Consider the following 23,209-nt stretch of genomic DNA (forward strand, 5'->3'; position numbering starts at 1 on the left):
CATAGAAATACGATAGCTAATAAATCCACACTGTTATAATAATATATATATAATATAATATAATTAATATAAGTTAAAAAAGTACTCTTACAATAAAATTTTTAAAAGTATTTGTTGAAATTAAATAAATCAAGGCAGACCCGTGGTGCTCTTTTTTGAAGGACTGGGCTCTTCTCTGACCGTAAGTGTCGATGTTTTTGCTGTGGATTGAAGCTTTCAATCAACAGTTTGATATCAGCGTTAACAGACAGTTAAACAGAAACTTTAACTGTGAGGATTCATTCACTGCGAGCTGGAAACAAACAAACAGCTCTCCAGTTCACATATTAATATTTCCAAGTCGCCCTGGTGCTCCGTGGTCTCAAAATGTGACCAAATAGTTACAATCGGAGCTCTCAAATACCAACACACGCCTCACCGGCTCACACTACTGCCACCACCACTCATTAAGTTCGACTGTTACTGCAGTGCTGATAAACGTGATGATTTATTCACTGTGAGCTGGAAACAAACTAACAGCTCTGCAGTTCATATATTAATAGTATTTGCAAATCGCAGTAGTGCTTCATGGTAGCAAAATGTGAAAAAATAGTCATGGTCTGAAGCCCTGCAAAAGCCCTGCTTTGTGTGTGTTTGTGTGTGTAAGAGGCGGAGAGCTGCACAAGAGAGCGAGAGAACAGAAATGCTGATGACTTATAAAAACCATGTGACAATTTATATACAGTATTTGCAATACTTGATAAATCGCACGTGGAACAAGCCGCAATACCTCAAGTATGACATACGATCCAAGAAGGGGTACTGCATGGTGGCCCCAATTAGGGTTTCGTGGATGTCTGTAATGCACAAACAGACCTAAAAAGATGGAGTCATTGGAATGGTGCTGGGGGCTGGAGATTTTGTCATCATGGTGTGGAGATAACCTCTATTCTGAGTAGCGGCTTGTTATTAGGTAACTCTCCAATTTGTGGAAATACTTTAATGGATTTCATTACTTCTAAATGGTGCGCCACAAACTTCTCATTTTGCTACTTTCTCGCACTCTGTGAGTTAACACTAAATGCTTACCTTTGAGCCCAGAAACTCGCCAATTAGCAGCTGTCCCAAAATACGCCGTGCCATTTTTAATACAATGGTAATTAATTAAAATGCTTGGTGTGCATGTGAGGGGAGTGTCAGAAGCAGTTTCAAACATCATCATTATGCTCATCCTCATTACACAGCTATAAATTTGTCTCATGAATAATACAAAATAAAAGTATATAAAGCCATCAGCCGTCTGATAGATCAGTCAGATTGGTTCCTTATAATATTCAGTGGCCATGAAGCCGAAATTTCCAAATGTTCTATGCCTATAGGTCATAACAAATTAGAGATGCTGTCATTCACACAGCAAACTTTATTTTCAGCTTTTCCCTCTGGAAAAATATCATGGTGTAATTAATTGTGCTCCCAAGCCAGTGCTCCTTGTCTTTACTCGACAGCACAGTGGTAGAATGAGACAGATGCACTGGGTGGCAGACTCTCTTCATTTGAGTAGATTCTTTATTAGATTGTATACTTTAATTTCCTCTGTCGAAGCAAGTAAACAGCATCAGTACTTTCTTATCCGCCACAGCAGAATTGCATTGTATTTGTAGACATTAGTGCACAAACATTCTAATACAACAGATGATTAAATGCATAATGGAAGCGCGTGCGAGAAAGCGAGATGCTTTTGAGAGGAAGAATGTTTCATAAGCCCAAGGAGTGCGGATCCTGTTGAATCTGAATCTGTACCTCCATTTAGTGATATCCATCCCGGCGATCTTGTGTGTTTGCATGCTGCTACACTGCTCTTTGTTATTCATGCGTGATCATCCAGGTTTTGCAAGATATGTGCAGTGTTTACGAAGCAGGGAGATGTGAATAAATGTGAATCTCCGTATTAATAAAGAGAACACAAGTGTGGAGTTTCTGGAGGCTTGTCATTTTTTTTAAGATAACTTTAAAGTGGCCTGATTTCCTAAACGTTTAACAAGTATTTGAAAGAATATGGTCTATTAGGCTCCGCATTGGTTTGGAAAAATCACCCATAGACTGATTATTCAGGTGAGGAGAAGCAAGTGGCATTATTTTTCTGCAAATGCTCATTTACTCCCAATTTGCTTGATTTTCCAAATTAGAAAAACAACAAATTAATTAAGACACTAAATCTTAATCACTGTCCAGCATTACACAGCCACACTCTCTTTTGGCAAATGTTTCTTGAGACCAGCAAGTCCACATTTCTGGGATGAGACTGCACCTATCAGTAATTTTATTCTGTATTAATCTAATGATTTTTATTGGTTCACTAATGACTAACTAATCAATTATTCTCAAGATTATTTGATTAATATAACACTTCATTTACCCCAAAAATAAATATCATGTCTAAAAAATAATGATGAGAGCAGGATATTTAAAATTTGTCTTATTTACATGTCACAACAACAACTTAATATTATTGGTGCATCAGTCATCGGTGCAACAACTCATATTTAACTGACCTCACTTAAGACTGATGCTTTATATATATATATATATATATGTATGTACATTTATGTATTTATATTTAGAACTTTTTTCTCAACATTTTTCCCTTGTTTTTGGTAATTTTCTAATAATTTTCCCTGCTTTTTAAAAAGAGAATCTTTGAGTAATTTTCTTCATCACCTTTTTACTAATTTCTTTCAATTTGTGGGACATTTCTTTCCAAGTTGCTCACTACCTTTTTAGCTTGTTTTTTTTTTTTTTTTTTTTAAGAAATCAAACCAATTTGCTCATGTTTCAAAGGGATTAATAGCTTGTGCTGAATGCAGCACAAGATAACTTCTGTTGAAAGAGGTTTTAAATAGTGAAGGTTATTTTGCATTTTTGACAGATTTTTTTGATTTAATTATTTTGTGTGGGCTCTGAAGCCAGTTATAAAACCTCAACCTGTTGTTTCTTTGCGTACTTCATGCTTCATTGTGATGTTATCTAAAGTATCATTATGTGCTGTGTCCGTTCTCTTTTCTTTTGTCGCATTTGGAACATTGGCTTCCAAGATTTGCTGTTTATTTCTGAGAATCCATTCTTGTCTCTGACAATGCTGCAGACGGCAGGGTGTGCTTTACTTAAAACGTTTCTGCTTTTTTTCTCCACAAAGTGAAGTTTTCATTTAATTCCAATGCAGCTATATGAGAACTGCAGAAGTGTTACATACTGAAAATGCTGTCTTTTGAGATGTCATTGCAAGTGAGATTTCGCCCTTTGTGTTCAGTACATTTTGCATAATGCTGAGAATGTCTTTATATCCAAACACACTTTCATTATCTGAAAAATAAGATTTTACATTAAAATGCAGCTTCTTCTTTTTTTAGAGTCCCGTAGCTTTCTGAGGATTTTCCACTTGACTGTGTAATTTCACAACAAGACTGTCATCACTTTGCTCACAATAATGCCACCCAAAAGGGGTGTTGATTAATCCATTAGCAAAGCTGCAATTACTATTGTCCCTGCAGTTATTTGCATGTAAAAGGAGAAATCAGCCCTCATAGACTCTGACAGATATCATCACTCGGAAATATTCACTGACGTTCAGGACTTATTTGGTGATGAAGTGTTTTATTTAAATTTGTAATTTAATTTTGCGGTACACCCACTTCCCCTCGACCTGCCTGATACACGTCTATTCCAGTTTGTGATTTCCTTTCTCACCCAAAAAGGCTGAACAACCTGGAGAGAAGGGGGGGCATGAACTTATTACTTTCAATCAAAGGTGGGCGTATGGGACTATAAATGTCTCCCCAATGAGTTCTTGAACACTGGGGCAAGTCTGTGATTGCAGCTGAGCCCCTTACTAAAATGTCTAGTGGCTGCATTGCATTACGGTCTATTGAAGCTACTGTCAGAAGAGAAATTGGGCTCTCTTCCTCTTCTGCTGTGGGTTTTCTCCTTGTGTGTTGATTGGCACAAAATTTCAGGCTATCCAAAAAAAGATCTTTTTCTAAGACACCCCAAACCAGCAGCTTCTTATTCTGAAATTGTCAAATATTGCTGCTTTTGAAGTGCTTTCAGCGTAAGATCCCGATGCCAAGGCCACTTTTGCAGTCTGAAAGATACACAGCTGAATGTCTTCAGCTGAGAATGCGGCCGGCCAAAGTGATGTAGTAGTAAGTAGTAGTAATATCATTAAATGTTGTTGGACACCTGGACAGCACCTGCCATGACAGCATGAAACACCAATGTTTGGGAATGTGTCCGGGCAGAACCAGTCGCATCCACATGATACGCTGCTGGACGGCGTCAGGTTTAAACGCTGCCGGTAATGACATAACATAAGGAGCACGAGGGGGCCTATAGGGCGGGCGGGAGGATTGGATTCAACAAACCTTAGATTTTCAAGCGAGAGTCCGTTGTTGGCTTCCTGAATGAATTTGATGTTTTGTTTTGTTTTTTCTACACTGTGCCTCTTTTTCTCACACCAGTGACACTCAACTCATGGCCCATGGGCCAAATCTGGCCCCTAAGAGTGCTGGTTGGCCCCCCTACTGTTTTTAAATTCACAATTACGTGATTCACACTGGGCATTGTTTTTGTACTGTTAGTATAATTTAGCATAAAACAGCATCAAAATAAAGCTTGTTTATCAAAAAAATGCCAGTGGAGGATAGCTGCACCACACTGACCAAAGTCCTATGCCCCTAATATCCTAAAATTATAGCAATGTCCTAAAATCTGAGAAATGTCCTAAAATCCTTGAAAGGTCCTGAAATCCTAGAAACATCTTAAAATCCAAGAGATGTTCTGAGATCTTAGTAATGTCCCAAAATCCTAGAAACATATATGGTGCAAGCAAAGCAAGTTGAGTATCCCGGGCTGGTGTTGACATCATGTTAGCGGTATCCTGTAGCGCCAACAGCAGACGCAGAAGGATACCTAGAGCATAAATGTAAACATCGAAGTCCACTGCAAAGTGGCAAAAACTTATATGACGTCAACAAGACTCTTTTTATTATTCTGCCTCGTGATTTAATGAAGTGACCTCTTATCAGCAACAAGCAGACCCAGAAATAACCATAACAACCGCATTCAGGATGGATTTCTTATTACCAGTACATTATGTGGTACATATGGCACTGTATAGACACGAGGTTGAACACTATTTGATGCTTTTATGTTATCATGTAGCATCAACAACGACTGTGCACATGTGCTATAGATTTCTTTTCTTTGGATAGAAAATGAACAGGCTCCTGCCTCACTGCCATTTCACAATAGCAGTGTTTGGTGTTCATATTTGGTCTCCTCTCCACACACAGCTCAGTGAAAAGAAAAGTGATACCCGTGGGGTTGCTTATGGCTCATTTCTTGGTCTTGTCTCACATTCACCACACACAATTCCATTAAACTGTGAGGTCTTTTTAGAAAGCAAGCATGCTCCCTCGTGTGCAGCACAAACAAATGCACCCTCAATGCACACGCGCACGCACACACACACACACACCCCCACCCCCTACAGGCTTCTTTTCCTGGCGAGGGAGCACTCACTTAGCGTAGCGGTAGAGTGCAAAGATTGGAAACTCAGCAAGTGGTAGGAAACTCGTGGTATGGAATGAGAGGGCGTTTGATGTTAACAGAAAACTCAGTCGGCACTGTACAGGCACTTTGCTGTTAAGACTGATTGGCACTCGAGAGATTGCATCAAATTAGATTCTATTTTGGGGCAGATGGTTCACACATAGTATTTACCGAGAGTGTGTATTTTGTGAGCTGTGATTGTGTGTGTGCATCTGAAGGAAGTTGAGTACACTTAACCTCTTCAGTTCCGCTAGGCCTGAGATTGCATGTGATTTTTTACATCACATGGCCAGTTATTGTGCAAATTAGTTATAGTTCTTGATTGTTGTAACCCAGGTTACCAGGCCTTATTAACAGTCCAGTTCACCAGTTGATTAATTAAACCAATAAATTAATAAATTCATATTTTTTTCCTGTGACAGATAAGTTACAGTCTTGCATAAAATGAATAAATAGGATTTATGGTTAAAAATCATAAATATGTTAATAAATAGATTAAAAAGATCAATACACACAAGTTCATGTATCTGTTTTTAAAAGAGTATTTTATTTCATTTTAAGTGTGGTGAATGTGCCTTTCTGGAAGTGTAAAAGATTCGGGTGACATGAGGAGTTCGTGTGATAGTGTAACCAATCAGACGCCACCAGGGCGTACGTGCCTGGGCGTTTCCAGACGGATCGTCTCCGAGGTAGCGGTGTGTGCTAACTTCCTGCTGCGGACTATGCCGATTTTTGTCTGAGAGGGCCAGATATTTTAAGTCTAAGTCACTTTTATTGTCAGAGCAGAGAGTGGAGCCTTCCCTTTTGCCATGGGTAGATGAGCGGACCGTGTGTTTCACAACAGAAGCGGAGGAGAACGTGAGTTGTGTTGATTAGCATTCGGCGCTAACTCCAGTCGTTAGCCACGTCCATTGCTAAAATTGTAGAGGTTACACGTTACTGAACTCCCATGTCCCTGTCTCTTAAAAAGCGGGATCCTGGACTGATGAGAGCCGTGTATTGTGCCCTGTGCCTGGAGTGTGTGTGTGTGTACATGAACTGTGAGCCTCTGGTGAGTAACTTTTACTGAAGTTAGTCTGATAAATTGAGTGAAATGTGCTGCTTCTGCTAATGTTAATATGGATCAATGAGGCATTATTTCCATGAATGTGGTGGTTAAAAAAAAAAAATTGTTTTATATTACAGTGTTTTGTTTACATTTGCCCTCATTCTGTGGTTTTTTTTGAGTGAGTGGCAGTAGAAAAAAAAAGATAAAAGAGGGAAAGAAATGTTCAGCTGTTTTGCTTCATGTTAATACTGAGAAATGTATTCAGTTCATTGAGTTTACAGTAAAAAGTGGTTAAAGTAATTATTAAGAAGCTGTGTTACAAAGAATATGCATAAAAATTGTGTGTTTATATGTATTTATTTAAATTTAAAAGTATATTTTGTTTATGGGAACAACACAGTAACCCTGTTTTTGGCCTTTATAGGCCGGGTCTTTTTCTTTCCGTTCCCTTGTATGGATTCCTGTGTTGATCTGCGAGACATCTTCTTCTACTGGGGATTCTTCCTGTGTCTGTGAAGGTAGAACGGGACCTCAGTAGTTGTGGCGAGCCATCCCAAAAAAAAAAAAAAACCAGACTGGAATTTACACAGGGACTGTGATTTATTTAAGGAAAAAAAGACTGATTTATTGAGGACTGTGGTTGATACTTCATGTCTGAAGAGCTGAAAGCTAAAATTGTTTTTATATCATTTATTTTTTCTACAACTTCATTTCTTATTTAATACAATACAACACACTTAAAAACGTACCTTTGATGTGTGTGAGGTTCCTTACTCGGTCACTCATTGCATTTTGCTAATACACCCTTTCTCCTGTAGCGACCTAAACTTCTGACTACTGGTCCACAAGGTGATTAATGCACTGATGAAATAAATATCTGTATCTCCCAGTCTTTTACCATTAGCAGTTAGAGCTGAGGCAGGTTACATTGTGGTATACAATGAGATGCTGTTGGTCCTGTTAGTTTGAAGTGTATTTTCATAACTATAATCAGCTGAAAAGGATGGCAAGTGGATATGCACTTGTTTAGCACATCTCTGGTTGTTCGCTCACTCACTTTCACACTATGTGTCACATTCACCCATTCACACACAAACACACACACACACACACACACACACGAACACTTCTAGATGAGGCTGTCGTACAAGGTGCCACCTGCTACTAAATTTCTCATACACATTCATACCAGGGCTGTCAGCATTACCACGCTATTAGGATGCAATTGAGGTCTGTAATTAAGGTGTTCATTTTTTAACAATTGTGTTAATGGCCGGCCAACACTCCCGTCTTTCTGAGGCTGAGTTTAAAAGCTAATACGATGATACTGATGTCATATGAAACTAGATGACCTGATGAATCCAGTGATGTCATGCCAGCTTCTCAGTAAGATGGCAGAATAATGCTCCAAAGTTCGGCTAAATTTTGGCGATGGAAAAACGACATGGTCATTTCACTGGGGTTCCTTGATCTCCGACCTCAAGATATCTGAATCAAAATGGGTTTTTGTGGGTACCTATTAGTCTCCCCTTTAGGGACATGCCCACTTCATACTAGTGACGTGCAGTTTTTCAATTGATTCTTAATCAAGACAATCTGGTGAGAAATGTTTCACCTCGTCGATATGGACTTCAAACCTGTTTTGTAATGCAAAATAATGGAATTGAAAATGTGATTAAAACATGTGGTTAATTGTGATTAATTGTATGAATTATGCAAATAATCATGATTGAAAAAAATCAAAAGCAAGTAAAAAAAAGTGCAGAGTATATGGAAGTATGTTAAATAGTCAGTGAGGAAACTAAAACAAGACTAAAACAATGTAGTGACAATACGTTTAAAATATAACAAGTTAAAAAAATAACACCATCAAATAATGTCATTAAAGGTCGGCTTTCAAGGTGTAGCTAAGGCAAGCCAACCAAAAAAAAAAAAATGGCTAATCTGCAATTTTTGTCCACCTGAGGGTAGTGAAAACAAGCTGTGAACACAGCATTGACTTTTTAATCATTAAGTTAGAATGGAGAATTTCTTTGCAAAAGGCAACAGTTGTTTGTTTGTTTTTTTTTTTTAACACATCCAGCAGTTATGCTTTTTATAAGTAATCTGTCACCTGGTAAATGTAAATCCATGATTCACTCTCTTTCAGCTCTGTTTGTTGTCTCTGCCAACTCCTGAGGGAAATCTTGCTCTTTAGCTGCTAAATGCTCCACTGTGTTCAACAGCTGGTCACTAGCTGTGTCTGTCTGCCGTTTGCTGCTGTTACTGAGCAGTAAGACTATATTTCACGGGTCCATAGTTTCCTACATTGGTCCCTGGAAATACTGTAATACTACAAAAAATATGAATTTACCTATAAAATCCTTGTTTAAAACTAATTAACATGGCCTGACTAATACTGGAACAGTAACCACATTTTACACGCTTCTTATTCTTCTTTTTTTTTTGATAATTTTACTGTGTTCATGTATATGGCATACATTTTATGTAAGATTTTGTATTATTATTTAATCTTGGCATTTTCAGCTCAGCTCCTAAAATAACTCTGAAATACACTGTGTAAAAAATGCACAGTTGAAACCCAAACTGCAATTTTTGATCCCACAGCCATCAAAGCATAAAAACAGGCATCATATTACTTCTTGGTCTCATTCTGGGCTTTTGCCTTGGAATTTGTAACTCCATTTATTCCCCTTGAAACGTCTTGAGAATAATGAGGGAATTCTAATTTTTTAATGAGAATTATAAGTGCACACTCATAAACCTTAATACTTTTTTGGTACCAACTGAGTATTGAAAGCTGGTATTGATTATTTGATCCGATTCTGAATCTTGCTTATATATCATGCTTAGTTATTCTTTAATCACATTTTGTAGTTTCCTATTTAAGTCATAAAATTATGTCAGTTTCATAATACATAATATAAGTACATTTTAACATACATCCAGTGTGGCTGCTTTTGTTCAGAAAATATAGTACAGTTTATTTTGTTTTATTTATTTTTTGTTAAATAAAAAAGATTTTGTGAAAAAAAAAAGACGTATTCTTAAAAAAAAACAACATTTGGAATACATATAGGTTATTGTAGCTCAAATCTCTCACTGGCAGTCATATCATTTCATACCATACCCGACACTCCTCATTATATTATTAGCAGAAATCTGTCAAGTACAAGCTGGCATTGTGATACAGTCTGTCCCCCTCATTGCAGCAGCTCTACCAGCTCTGCAGCTATGAGTCAGCAGGCTCAAACGGCCGCTAGGCAGTCATATGGTGATGTGGTTGCTAGTGCTCTTATTGCAGATTTAGGAGAGCAGCTGTGTGTTAGATGCTGCAGTTGACTCACACTTTTCGGGGGTGTAGTTGGACATAGATGGTTAGTGTTGTGATTGGTTCCAAAAAAGGAGGCCCACAAACCCACATGAACACCGGCTCTGATTAAACCCAACTCGAGCGTAACCCAATTTACTATTTGACAAGCTTGAAACTGAATTTTTACCTCCGTGTATGTGAGTCAGATCCTCACACATCTTACTGTCATACCTTAGCAAAACCTTAACCCTTTGAAACCTGCTGCAACATCACTTTCCTTGTGCTGCTTTCAAGTGCCTTTCACAAGTACTTAAACCTTTCCACCCTGAACAAACTGGTGCAGTTTCTTTTAAAAACATGAATAAAAAAGACAATGAGCAACATGGTGAGATCATCCAGACACTGCATGAAAATTAGTAGATTTACAAATAAATAAATATTCATGTCGTTTTTATAAACCACTGGTGTTTTGGTTCTCTCGCTCTCCTCTACACCTCTCACAGACACACACACACAAAGCAAGGCTTTTACAGAGCTGCAGACCGTGACTATTTAGTCACATTTTGCTACCATGGAGCACTACTGTGATTTGTAAATATTGTTAATATATGAACTGAAGAGCTGTTAGTTTGTTTCCAGCTTACAGAGAATTAATCATCAAGTTTAATGGCCCGGCAGTAACAGTCTAACTTAATGAGTGGTAGTGTGAGCAGGTGAGGCGTGTGTTTGTATCTGCAGAGCTCTGATCGAGACAGTTTAGTCACATTTTTCGATCACAGAGCACCAGTGCGACCTGCAAATATTAGTAATGTATGAACTGAAGAGCTGGTTGTTTGTAGCCCGCTCGCAGTGAATGAATCCTTACAGTTCAAGGTGCTGCGGTATCTGTTTAACTGTCTGCTAATGCTACAACAAAAACATCAACACTTCGGTGACCCAGGTCCTTCAAAATAAAAGCATCAGGGGTCCCACTTTGATTTATCTAATTATAACATACTTTTAAAAATGTTGTTATAAAGTACCTTATTTAACTTCCTTATAACTGTATTTTACTAAATGCTATTATAACAAAAGTGTATCAAGCTTTATTATATGACAGTAGCTACTTTATTTGACGTTATTGTAACTGTGTTTTTTTCAGTATTTTTTTTTTATTGAAGTAGTTAACATAAGGGGCATTTAAAAATATCAAGATATATATTGTGTATTGTGATATTGCCATAAATATCACAATATTATTTCAAAGCAATATCGCCCAGCCCTTAGGTCCAGTTAATTTTGTTATTATTTGTTTTATTGTTTGTTATTATTAATTAAAAAAATTAAAAATTCTTTTTAATTAATTTCTTAGGGAAAACAGAAAAAAGCTAGAGAAAAACTTTATTTATAATTATTATTATTACATATTTAAGATTATGCGACCAAATTATAATAATTTTTAAAGCAGATTTTCCAGGTCATTCCTTGTTGTTGTTTTTTTGTATTTCTCTTTTTTGCTTAGTTTTTGTTTGTTTGTTTGTTTCAATTTTCAGCCAATTTTCTTATACTTTTTACTAATTTCTTGCTAATTTTGGGGTCATTTTTTTTGTCGCTCGTTGCCTTCTTTCCATCTATTTGAAAGAGGTCAAGCCAATTTTCTCAGGTTCCAAAGGGTTAAATAGACTCTTACACTCAGATTTCAATGTCTCAGATGTCACTGTTACCTCAGATCTTCTGTCTGTGAGGATGAAATAAATTCTCCTGGTGCTAATTTCATCTTCACTTTGTTTGTGTCTGTTTTCCCGTGGTGAAATGCATAACCACAGAGCAGAGAAGCACCGAAATGTCACAGACTGTGTCGTCGGAGCTCAAGGTCAGGGACAGATGTGCACATCACATTGTTTCAAGCTCTCTGATTGAAACAAAAAACACAATTGATATATTATGTGATTAATGCTGAGAAAGGTCAGAGCACCTGACCTGACATGAACCCATCGTGTCAGCTCTGACTGCAGTAAAAGGATGGAAAACCTTGGAAAAGTCAATATAAATATATAAAAACAAAGAAGGAAGCAGCTCACCAGAGAGAAAAGCTGTGGCTGTGCTGGGAATCTACTGGGCCCAGCATGTCTTCTTTGCATAAGAAAATGCTTGAAATAAAGTTTCCCCACACACAGTGATTATGCATTCAAGTACAGAGGAACGGCAAAGATTTTTTAATGAAGAAATCTGTCTCTCCTTTTAAGAAGAGATTTTTGAATCTCTCAAAGGTGTTTCAAGTATTAAACCTGTTGGTGTTGATAACCACTTCTTCATGTTTACTATTTTCAAAAATTTCAAGCCTTGAAATTGTGATTAAAGCCGACCTTTAAGATGGAAACATCAGTGGGTGGCCGCCACGTTAGTGTTTGCGTGCACTTTTTAAAAAAATTATACTGACAGTTTTAAAGCATCTGCATATTTATTATGCATCTCCTATTTAGTGGAAACGCATGTTGTTAATACAGGAATTTCATTTGTTAGTCTGATGGTTTTCTTACCTCCTGGCTGTCCTTGACATCTTTCAAAAGGACATTATCTACATGTAAAACCCTACTGGCATTCTGTTCGCTGTGTGTGCTTTGGTAATTGCTCATTCGGAGGCTTTGGGTCTAACATTATAACCAAGGAAATGTTGTGCATGAGAGGGAGCTGAGCTTGCCAGCAGTTAAATCCTACTGTGTTAAGTCTTGCAGTTTGGCAGCTCCAGCGGTTGTGGTATGTAACTGTTCAGTAGTTTCTGCCTCCAATTTCTAGAAAATCCTCCCCTGTCACTCATGTGATAATGGGGATCTTTTTATCTTTACAGTATAATGCTACTGTGGCCACAGACAGCCTCTGCTGCACTATACCTAATCCAGCATGCGCTGCAGGGTGTGTATAGGTTCCTTATGTGTTGGCATGATACATATGTTATCTCTAATTCGTGGAACACATCACACGCCAAGAACATTTCCGCTGTTGGTTTTTCCCAAGCTCCCCAAACATTTTATTTTACTGTAGGTTGCTTTGTGTGAAAATGTTACACAGTGGATCTTAAAAGCTGCTATGATCAATATGTTTACATTCAGCCCTATACCTTACACATATGTGTAACTAGTAAGACGACTGCTTGACTTAAAGCATGCTCAGTCTCCTGAGCAGGGGTGTCTGACTGATGACTTGAATCAATGACTTTCAAGGGGCAGCCGTAGTAATAGAGACTGTTTGACGCATTTTATACGCTTTTCACTCATCATTTTTTGATAATTTTGGCTGTGTTCATTTATATGGCATACATTTTGGCAAGATTGTGTATTTTTGTTTAATTTTGGAATTTCCAGCTCAGCTCCTACAGTAAGTCTAAAATACACTGTGTAAACAAAATTGTTACATTCATACTGTTAATTGCAAAAAATGTATTTTTATAAACCATGCATTGTATTATTTCTGTGTTCCATTCTAGGCTTTTGCATAGGAATATGTAATTTTTACTGTTTTCCACCAGATGATTTTAGCATATTTGTCATATGAAGAAAATACATGTTATTTCCATTAATTTTTTTCATCTTAAAACATAGTGGCATCATGACAAAAACCTGGCATTTAAAGGGTTAAAATTCTCAAAATTGATAAATATTTGATATTTATGATTAGGACTTATTATTAAAAAATAACAAAATGAAAGTAAAAAATAATATTTATGCATAGTATTTTTGAAAGCTTGATTCTGAAAAACGCATTTTGTGCGCAGAGCGATACGAGTGTGTGTGACATTAAAGCGGGCCATAAGGGATGAGTAACAAACACAGGTAACATCATGTTGCCATGGCATGTCATTGGTTGGATGTTGTCACATTATGTACTTAACGTGAGGCCCAACCATGAATCTTTTCTCAAACCAGTAGGGCCGCTAATTTGTAAAATATCACATGAACCATTGTATGAGGATTTAGTGCCACCTCTGAAGTATTTGACTGTCTTCAAGTCATTGTTTTAGTCTTCCAGCTCAAAACTTTACTGGTTTATTTCAGTCACATCACTCGTATCTGCGTCTTCAGCAGCAGTAGGCAGCTGTTTGGGTAAAAAATCTCAGACAAACCCAATGTACCCTATCAACCCAGCACCAAACAGCAGACAGACAAAGTTGGCTTTAACTGGTGAGAATAAGGCAGCTCAAGAGCTGTAAATTCCCCTCAGGACTTGGTTGAGAGCAAAACAGAGCTAAAAGGAGAGTGAATATTTGACTTGAATTCATCTGAAGGCCAGGGACATGACTCTAAATGAATGCTAATATTGCTCCTTGTCTGCTGAGTATATAAACAAATCCCCTATTAACTAAAAAGTTTGCTCTTTTAACAGATGAAATATCAGTGTTGTTTTACAGCTTGTTTCTGGTGCCTCCAAAATTGCAGAAAAACAGTTACTGCAGGTTTAAGAAAAGCAAACAGAACTTTTTGGGACATAATCGAGCTGCTATGGGACTGATCAGACTGAAGCTGAAAGAAATGATTCATAGTTGTTTATGAAGCGTCTGGCTTTTCAATCAGTCACAAGTACTACAGTTACAATACTTATATAACAGTCTAGCAGCTTTGTGTAGGGAAAAAAAGTTTTATTTTCTTAAAAAATTCTTCTATTTCAAGTTTTGAGTTTGAGTTAATTTGAGATAGAAATTCATAACAACTGTTTTCACTTGGTTCCCAAACTTCAACCCAAAAACAGATATACTAAATATCTGCTCAATTTTCATGTAAAAGTGGATTTGATGATATTTTAGCCATTATTTCAAACACAAAATAATTATCACCATCTTCCAGGGTTTGCAAATAGGCAGAATGATGTAAAATCAGTGTAGGAAAATATGTTGAATATGTTGTATTATATGTTGAAGAAGTATGTGAGTATAACTGTATTCAGAGAACGATCTAGACGTGAGCAGGAAATAGTTAAATAGTCCTAAGGAGGTTATAGAAAGACAGAGGAAACAGAGGACAACCTATCTCAGAGATATGAAACATAAACCAATTAACAGCTGTGTCTGCAATTTCCACAAAATCTCTAATACAATTAAGAAGTAGCGATAACAACGCCAAAGGCAGTACTTCTGGTGGGACTGTAACACATACTCACCAGACTCCTCTGCTAAAAGGTCATTTGTGACTAAATAAAAATGAAAAAATTAGTCTCTAGAGTGTGTAAAAGTACAGCATTCAGAAGCACTAGGAACTACGAAACAAATCAAGTTAAATATTGAAGGTTTTAAGTTGTCAGTTGTGACTTAAGGACTAGGCAGGGAATGTGACTGGCACTGAAACTTACAGGATGTACTGTTCTGAGTGTTCTGTTCAGCTATTCATTCAAATATCTTGTTTCTTGTGTTTTGAGCACCTAAATAGCAGATGTTGTCTCGGCACTTGTACGTTCTGCTTTGGGAGAGAATTTATATCCGTTAATCTGCGCTGCTCTGGCAACACCATAATCGGCTCAGTCGCCAGAGTAAAATGTTGCCGAGATACGTTTATACAAACCACAGATATGTTATGATCTGTGTGTTTCATATGTTTGATATAGTTCAGAATACATTTTTGTGAGTTAAGTCTCTCATCAGGAGGAGGATGGGAGTGGTGGATGATGTAACACCTCAGTGAGACAGCAGCAGACCACTGCAGATGAATAAAAGGGTATTTTTTAACCAGGGGTTGGGACTTTTTTAGCCGTGTTTGTAGCAACAACAGCATATTTTTTTGTTGTTGTTAACAAGAGGTCAGGACATTTGCAGCCAATTTGTAGTGACAAAAACAAGTATTTTTTTCACCAGGGGTCTGGACATTTCCAGCTGTTTTTATACCTACAAATGTGGTTATTATTTAACAAGGGGTAGGGAAATTTGAAGGCAGAGTTAGGCATTTTATAACAAGGGGTCTGGACATAGCTACAAACACAGGTATTTTTTAAAGGGGTAGGGAAATTTACATGCAATCTGTAGTAGAGCTTTGTAGAGCTTTTTTTTTTTTACTTGGGTCGGGACATTGTCAGCTGTATCTGTAGAAATAACAGAAGTTTTTTTTTTTTTAGCAAGAGGTCGGTACATTTCCAGCCACGTTTGTTGTGATAAAAGAGGCTATTTTCTTTGCAAGAGTTTGGATCATTTCTAGCCGTGTCTGTACCAATACAACTGTGATTTTTTTTAGCAAGAGGTGTACACATTGGATGGGCATTTTTTTCAACAACAGGTTTGGACATTTCCAGCCATGTTTGTTGCGAATAAACATAGGCCAAGACATAATGTTCTCTTAACCCTAACCAAGGGATTTTCATGCCTAAACCTCAGTACACATTAATCACAGCGTTGTGGCTACACAAAATAGAAAACTGAAAGGTGAAGATACATTAGCATATTTGTGGTTTGCAGAAACATACAGTGTCAACATTTATTCTGAGGATTGTTTTGCCATTATTGTTTGTGAAATCTGCTCTTAAGTTGATTTCTCTTTGAAGCAGCAGCTCTGTATTCCTATAAAAAAAATAATTCCTTGTATTATGCAACACACTGCATGTCTGATACTGAAATAACCGTTGTCCCTAATGTCCAAGCCTGAAATTTGGTTAACTGCAGCACGCCCAGTAACACTGAACCTAAAATGTCATATTGCCATTTGCTAAATGTGTGTATGCAAATGATACTGCCACTTTGAGTCAGTTAACAATTGTTTACAATTTGCATAACTGGTTGCTGCGTATGTGGCCCTTTCTGTTCCAGAGGAAATATAAACATGCCGGGGTAAAAATGTGTCCCTCTAGCTCCATGATGCCACACCCAGAGAATATACAGATTATCATGTAATCATCCTCCCGAATTATGTGACGGTGTGTATGCATATAGGCCCCATTTTGATCCGAAGCACATTAAGCTACACAAGCTCAAAGAGATGAAACCTGAACAGTGCACGGCCGCACGAAAATGAATCACGATGACAGTAAATAAGTCAGACCGAAATGACTAACAACACTGCAGACACATTCATCATGACATGTCACGTCGTCTACTATGTTGCATCTTTATTACTTCTTTCCTATTGAAATGCGCGTGTACAATGTGTGTGCATGTGCAGAGAGTGAGAGAGAGAGAGCAGTGTACAAAAAATAGGGTATCCCCAGGGACAGCGCTTACTCCCGGTGGAGCGACCTGTCTTAAATAAATCATTCCATTTCCATGCCCAACTTCCCTATCTTCCTTTAATCCAGTGTGGGAGAGAGTGGAGAAAGATAGGGGAGTAAGCTGTTTGCCTTCCTCCTCTGCCTGTGTGTCGCTTTAAGCCTTTGGTAACTTGAGTTCCCAAACTTTTTCTTTTTTTCTTTCGTTTTTTTTTTTTGTTGTTGACCCACTTAAATGTAACTGTAAACCCACAAACTGGGTTGTACAGTAGAGGGGGAAACAATTTCGAATGAATTTTCTGTCAGTAAACAGGGTTGTTTTTTAGTGCTGTGCATGGATTCCGGCTGCATAAGCCGAGCAGGTTGACCACACATACTTTAATAATAAGATCTATTTTCTATGCACTTTGAAATACAAGGCTGAATTTCCACCAAGGTCCATTTCATAAATTGTGAATCAAAGTAAAAAAAGAAAAAGAAAGAAAGATCAAATGTCAAGTATTAAAATGGCAGTAAGTACTGCTGTGGAAATGTCTTTGTCAGTAATCTGCTGCTTGATTAAAGACTGTAATATTGTTTTTCATTAAAAAATACAACCGCCTCTGCTGACTCCAGGTAAAAACTAAACACCCACGTAGCTGTGTGTATTTAGAGTATATATGGAGTCCTATAGGAGCACCAAATGAGATTTGGAGGTCATTGGTAGTCCTGCTAACAGCGAGGCTGTTCTTTAGCTACCCTTGGCACATCCCGTGGGTCCGCCTGAAAAAGTGCACATACTGCATAACAGATCAGTTGACCCTGTCAGCTGTGCCTCATGATGATTGACACGGCTCTCTTCGAAAGCTGCAGACTTGTACTAGTGCTGACAAGACAAGGTTTTCCCCTCACACGAGTTTCTCTACTTCACTGAGCCCGGAGACCCTTCAGTCTTTCATGTCGTGATCAAATGCAGGAGATGCTGGTGAACCCTGATGGATAAGCTCTCACTCCTCGGCGAGCACTGGGCCGAAAAAACTGAAGCGCTCGCTGGAAACAAAGCAAACATGAACCATGAAATAAACAACTATTTTGATTTGTAGATAATAGAAACTTGACATGCATTTCACCACCCACATTAAAAAACCCTGTGGCCTCGGAGCAACCACTGTATAAAGACTCAATTTGAGGCAAGCGCTGAAACAATAGATAATATTATGCTTCATCTTTACAGTGCGGATGACAAACAGGCTAATGCACACTCGACTGAACAAAGGCAAACAGTCATGGTACAGACTAAGCTTATTCAGGAACTAAACTGTTATAGAATCAAACATCTGATGTCTCCTCCTGACAGGAAATGTTGCTGATGGAGTGCCGTGTCTGCACTCGCTGATGATCACTTTTAATCAGTGCAAAGTGACTCTGCTCCTGAATTTAACCCCTTGAAACCTGAGCAGTGGGCTTGATTTCTTTCATAAACATGGGAAGAAGGCAATGAGGAACAAAAGAAAAAATTATCCAAAAATATGCATTTAATGAGTAAAAAAAAAAACTACTAACCAAAATTAGTTAAATAATAAAATAATTAATATTTATAAAAAGATTAAAAAAAAGGAAATTATCCGGAAAGTGCGCTCAAAAATTATAATTTTGTAATTTATTTTTAAATATATAACTATGATATTCAGCTATAGATATAGTTTTTTCTTTTGTCCCTAGACATTTTCCCCTAATGTTTTTGAATCACAATTTCCCAACACTTCTTATTTCTTATAGTTTGTGGTGCATTTCGTACGTAGTTGCTCATTGCCTTTTTTGCCATATATTAATACAAAGGTTTAAATACTTGTCAAAGGTGTTTGAAAGAACCAAAAGAAAAGCGATGTCACTCCAGGTTTTGTAGGGTTAAAGTAACCTGTTTGCAACCTGTTTTTCATCTGCAAAGCCTGACAAGTGTGCTGTGCAATCTGACAAAACCCTGCATCTTCTTTCTCTGTGCCTGCTCCAGTGTGTCCACAGCGTCCTGCTGCATCGTGTTTCGGCTCAGTCGTGGCTGCCAAAGATGATCTGCTAACATTTTAGCCATGCGTGCTGATAGTTGGCCAAAAAAATCATTTTTGATGATACGCATAATATGTTCTCCTTTGAACCTCTGTTCAGTCTCTGCCTGCTCTGTATGATCACATTCTGTGTTTTATTTCAGCAAAGTTCACTATATAGTTATGATCATTAGAGTTTGGTCGATTTCCAGTTTTCTTGGTAGCCCGGTTTGGTGTTCAAGTTTAAACCAGTTTGACATTTATGTTTGATTTTTTGGCAGATTTTTCCAGCACTTTCCTGTCCACCAAAATAAGTTCCCTCCTGACTCTATTTTCAAGGGCACTATCGCTGCATCCTGTGCTCAGCACAGGTAAAGAAATAAAACCAACTCAGAGCATTTTTTCCCGCCCTGAATTTGGGATTATGATGGTTGCAACTAGACTTTTCTCTGGCAAAGTGCAAGATAGGTGTGGCTATGTCAGACTGGCTGTGAGCAATTAACAGCTAAGTTGTGGCCACCAACATGAAGAAAATCAAATAAATACTTTTTTTTGACAGTCAATATGGCCATTAATATTACAGAATTTCGGCCATATAGATCAACTGACGTACATACATTTTTTTTTTTAGATAGCCATATAAAAGGCATCCTTTAATACAAACAGAGAATACTGTGCATTTTTTCACGATATTTAGACTGCTAAGTATTCTCTGATCTGAAACGCCAGGGGCGTGTCCGCCGGAGGAGCGGAGGCCACCGTGGGACTATGCTAATGATGCTTCTCGTTTTTATACTAGTACATTGTCAGGGGCGGAGTTATGCTGAGCATAGCTCCAGTGTGTCATAGAGCTATGGTTTTAGGCCCTCCCAAAAAAACTTAAAACAGGAAAATGTTTAAAAAAAACAGTCAACCGTCTAACTCCACAATTCAGTACTATATAGTAAAGGGTCTTTGTAACATGTTTTCAACAATCAGTTTCCAACATTTATAATGTGTTTGAAACAAATCTCTGAATTCACTTTACAAGGGCTTTAAGAATATCTCTTGTCCACGAGGAGACCGGTAGTATGTCTATATCTATTATATTTAAATTGTCTTTGCAATATTTTTTTTAGGTCGCACTAGGTTATGTATATTAAATTATTTTTTTGGCACAGTTCCTACTGTTTTTTTGTCTGTTTATACTTTAATCTGCCAGACAACCACACGTGATACCAGCAAAAAGCTGGCATATGCTGGATAACGTAAACCCCAGCATACATTGTGTTGGCTTATTGTTTTTTGCCGATGAGACAGAATAAAAAAGAAGAGAGCTGCAACATAAAATCTGGATATTTCAGATGTCCTGCTGATTGTGGTACCACGTGATTCTCTGCTTCTTGTTCTTATGTAGTATTTATTGACAGTTTACAAACTAGCGTAGAGGTGCGTTACTGCCACCAAGTGGACTGGAGTCACTACTTTATTATTCATGGGCTCTCAGTCTCATTATGTGCCACTCGGGAGCAGCTGCTGAGTTAAGTGCGACACCTAGTGGTAAATTTTGGTATACCGGTCTGCTATTTGGCTTAACATCAAACTGGTTTGAAAATTATCTGGCCCAGCCCTAGTCCTCATTTACACATTAATGTGCTTATGTTGTTGGGCCTGGGCAGTAATGTGAAATGAGATCATAAAACTACATTTACCAGCAGCACTCATTTCCAAGTCGTGCTGCAGATAGAGCCATTGTTTTATGATTTCTACACCGCCTGACAAAAAGAGCAAAAATACAACATGAAAACACAACCCTAATACAGACACAGCACATTAGGCTAATTTAGCATGAGTTACTGTGCTTTTGGGGCTGCATAGCTACAAGCCTCTGTGTCTCTCCAGAGTCCTTTTTAATCTTTCCATAACATGCCTTTGGCTCCCAACTGTATTTTTTGAGAAACACTGCTCACAGGTATATATCTGATAATGAAATTGCCCAGAGATTCTCAGCAAAAAGGGACAAGATGGAACATGATACATGAACAGCTTTCAACCACAACAAGCAGTTGCATTGCCAAAATCAAATCTGTTTTTTCCCCAAGAACTTTAATGCCATGCAAATTGTCAAAATGCGTCTGCACCCCATTGCATGACAAAAACCATTATTTCCAGTTTCCCTTGCTGTTCTCTGCGTGCAACAGTATGAGGCAGCCTTGTGAGTGAGTGACTCCCCGAGTTTCACACTTACCCGTTAAATCACATCTTCTGGCTTGGAGCTTACTCCACTCATCTCTTGGAAGTCAGCCATTTTCAACATTATATCCTTATCTTAGTTAGTGGAGCCCACCAGGAAAAGCTAAGACTGGCTGTTTTAGGCCACGGAGACTTCTGCAGTCAGATGTAAATTCCTCATTCACAGGGTGAGAACACATTCTCGCACCAAAAAGTTTATTTCATCTCATTTTATTTTTCAGTGCTATACAAAATACTTTTTTTTTTTCCAATTTGGACCTCATGTCCCTTCAGCCTTTTGTTCCCTCAGCTCTTATAAGTTCAATAATAAGCTGTTCCAATATGGTGTCAGCATGTGTCCCTGCAGTACATGAAAGGCAGAAAATCACTGAATTTGACTGACAAAACGACTATGAGGAGAGAGTCTCAATGCAGTGGAGTTGCAGCCTTTATATCATTTATAAACGACTATGCCATAATTGTTTTACATTAATAGAGCCAAGCAAAAGGCAGCAGCCTTTGCTTTATCCCTGGGGGAATGTCAAATGGAAGATTTGCTATGTGTTGTCATCCCAAATATTCAAATAATGATCCTCCAGCCATTTGTATGGTGCTGCAAAAGCAGTGCATTGGAACGACAGACATTAATATCGTGGTAAACAGACTCAAAGACCACACAAATCAAAATGTTATATTTTTACCTGTTATTGAGCAGTGAGTTGTGTCTTCAAAGGTGTCTTTGTAATCCCACATCGTTCGTATTGTCTGTCCAGGAAGATAAGACGAATGCCTGGGGCGAAACTAACATGTAAATCCAGTGTTTCTGCAGACTAGGCCAGCCACTGCTGTGGCCTGTGTACAAACTTCGATTTGAACACAGTCTGTGGAAAATGTTGGATTTTAAATGTTTCATATGTTTAATTTTTACGGGCAGAAAGTAGACGTCTATAAGATGATGAAAATACCATAGCGGACTAGGGTTAAGCATCGGTACTAGATACCGATAAGGTAAACTCTGTCTAATTCCAAACTCCTTTTAATACCAACGTTTGGTCATTTGCCCGTCGGCGTCAGATAATGCTGCACAGAGGCACCCTTTAGTTGTGGTATAAGACGAACGTCCATTGGCATTTGTTGATGCTTCAGGCAACTACGGTAGTACACAGAGCAAGAAAGAGGGAGAGTGGGAGGTGGATGTGTCAAACAAACTCTGGACTTTCACCTGAGATCTTGCTGTTCATGTGCAGCGTGAAACCACACGTCAGTTAGTCATTTTAGCAATGACGTGTGCCAGAATGTTTAGCTTATGATTGAAGTCACGTGAAGTTATATTTGGTCAGAAACAGGTGTGCTTATGATTGTCGACGAGAGGGTAGTTACACGTACATCACAAGTACATCTCAAGTGCAGGGCTGTCATAGAACGGCGCACGTGAGGAAAGAAGTAACGCCTGCACACTTACTCTGTGCCACACAAGTTTGATGAAGACGACGTTTCAATCAGATTTCGTCTGGTCAAAATGTGACCACATTTCCAAGTGTCCAAGGTTTTTCCTCATTTACTCTTATTTTAAACGAAACCATTTTTTTTCTAAACCTAATTATGATTTTGTTGCTTAAACCTAAGGAAGTAAACCTAAAAAATATGTTATTTACATTAGACTGTGTAAATCATGGATGTAGCTACTGTGATGTGAGTTTGGGATTTCAGCCAGCGCCATCTTGGTACTTTTTTCAACTTTTTTTCCATGAAGATGTCTTCATTTTCCTGACACAAAAGGGGAATAAAAGACAACAAAAACAAAACAAATGACAACAGTAATGGCAAAAATATCAATATTGACATAGGGAATTGGCTGTATTGTTAATTTAAACA

The 23,209-nt window shown here is 38.0% G+C and overlaps 2 long non-coding RNA genes across 4 annotated transcripts in view; both read left to right on the forward strand.

Annotated features, from left to right (window-relative positions):
* LOC148190348 (uncharacterized) overlaps window positions 1-23,209 on the forward strand; it is a 219,081-nt gene that overhangs the window by 37,568 nt on the left and 158,304 nt on the right. The window lies entirely within an intron of this gene.
* LOC121942147 (uncharacterized) lies at window positions 6,391-7,623 on the forward strand. Its single transcript, XR_015777390.1, has 3 exons — window positions 6,391-6,444; window positions 6,557-6,637; window positions 7,059-7,623. It is a non-coding gene; the product is annotated as an uncharacterized LOC121942147 (long non-coding RNA).

The sequence above is a fragment of the Plectropomus leopardus genome, chromosome 1, assembly GCF_026936395.1.
Source record: "Plectropomus leopardus strain MGB_pleo_1.0 chromosome 1, ASM2693639v1, whole genome shotgun sequence".
NCBI classification, from domain to species: domain Eukaryota; kingdom Metazoa; phylum Chordata; class Actinopteri; order Perciformes; family Serranidae; genus Plectropomus; species Plectropomus leopardus.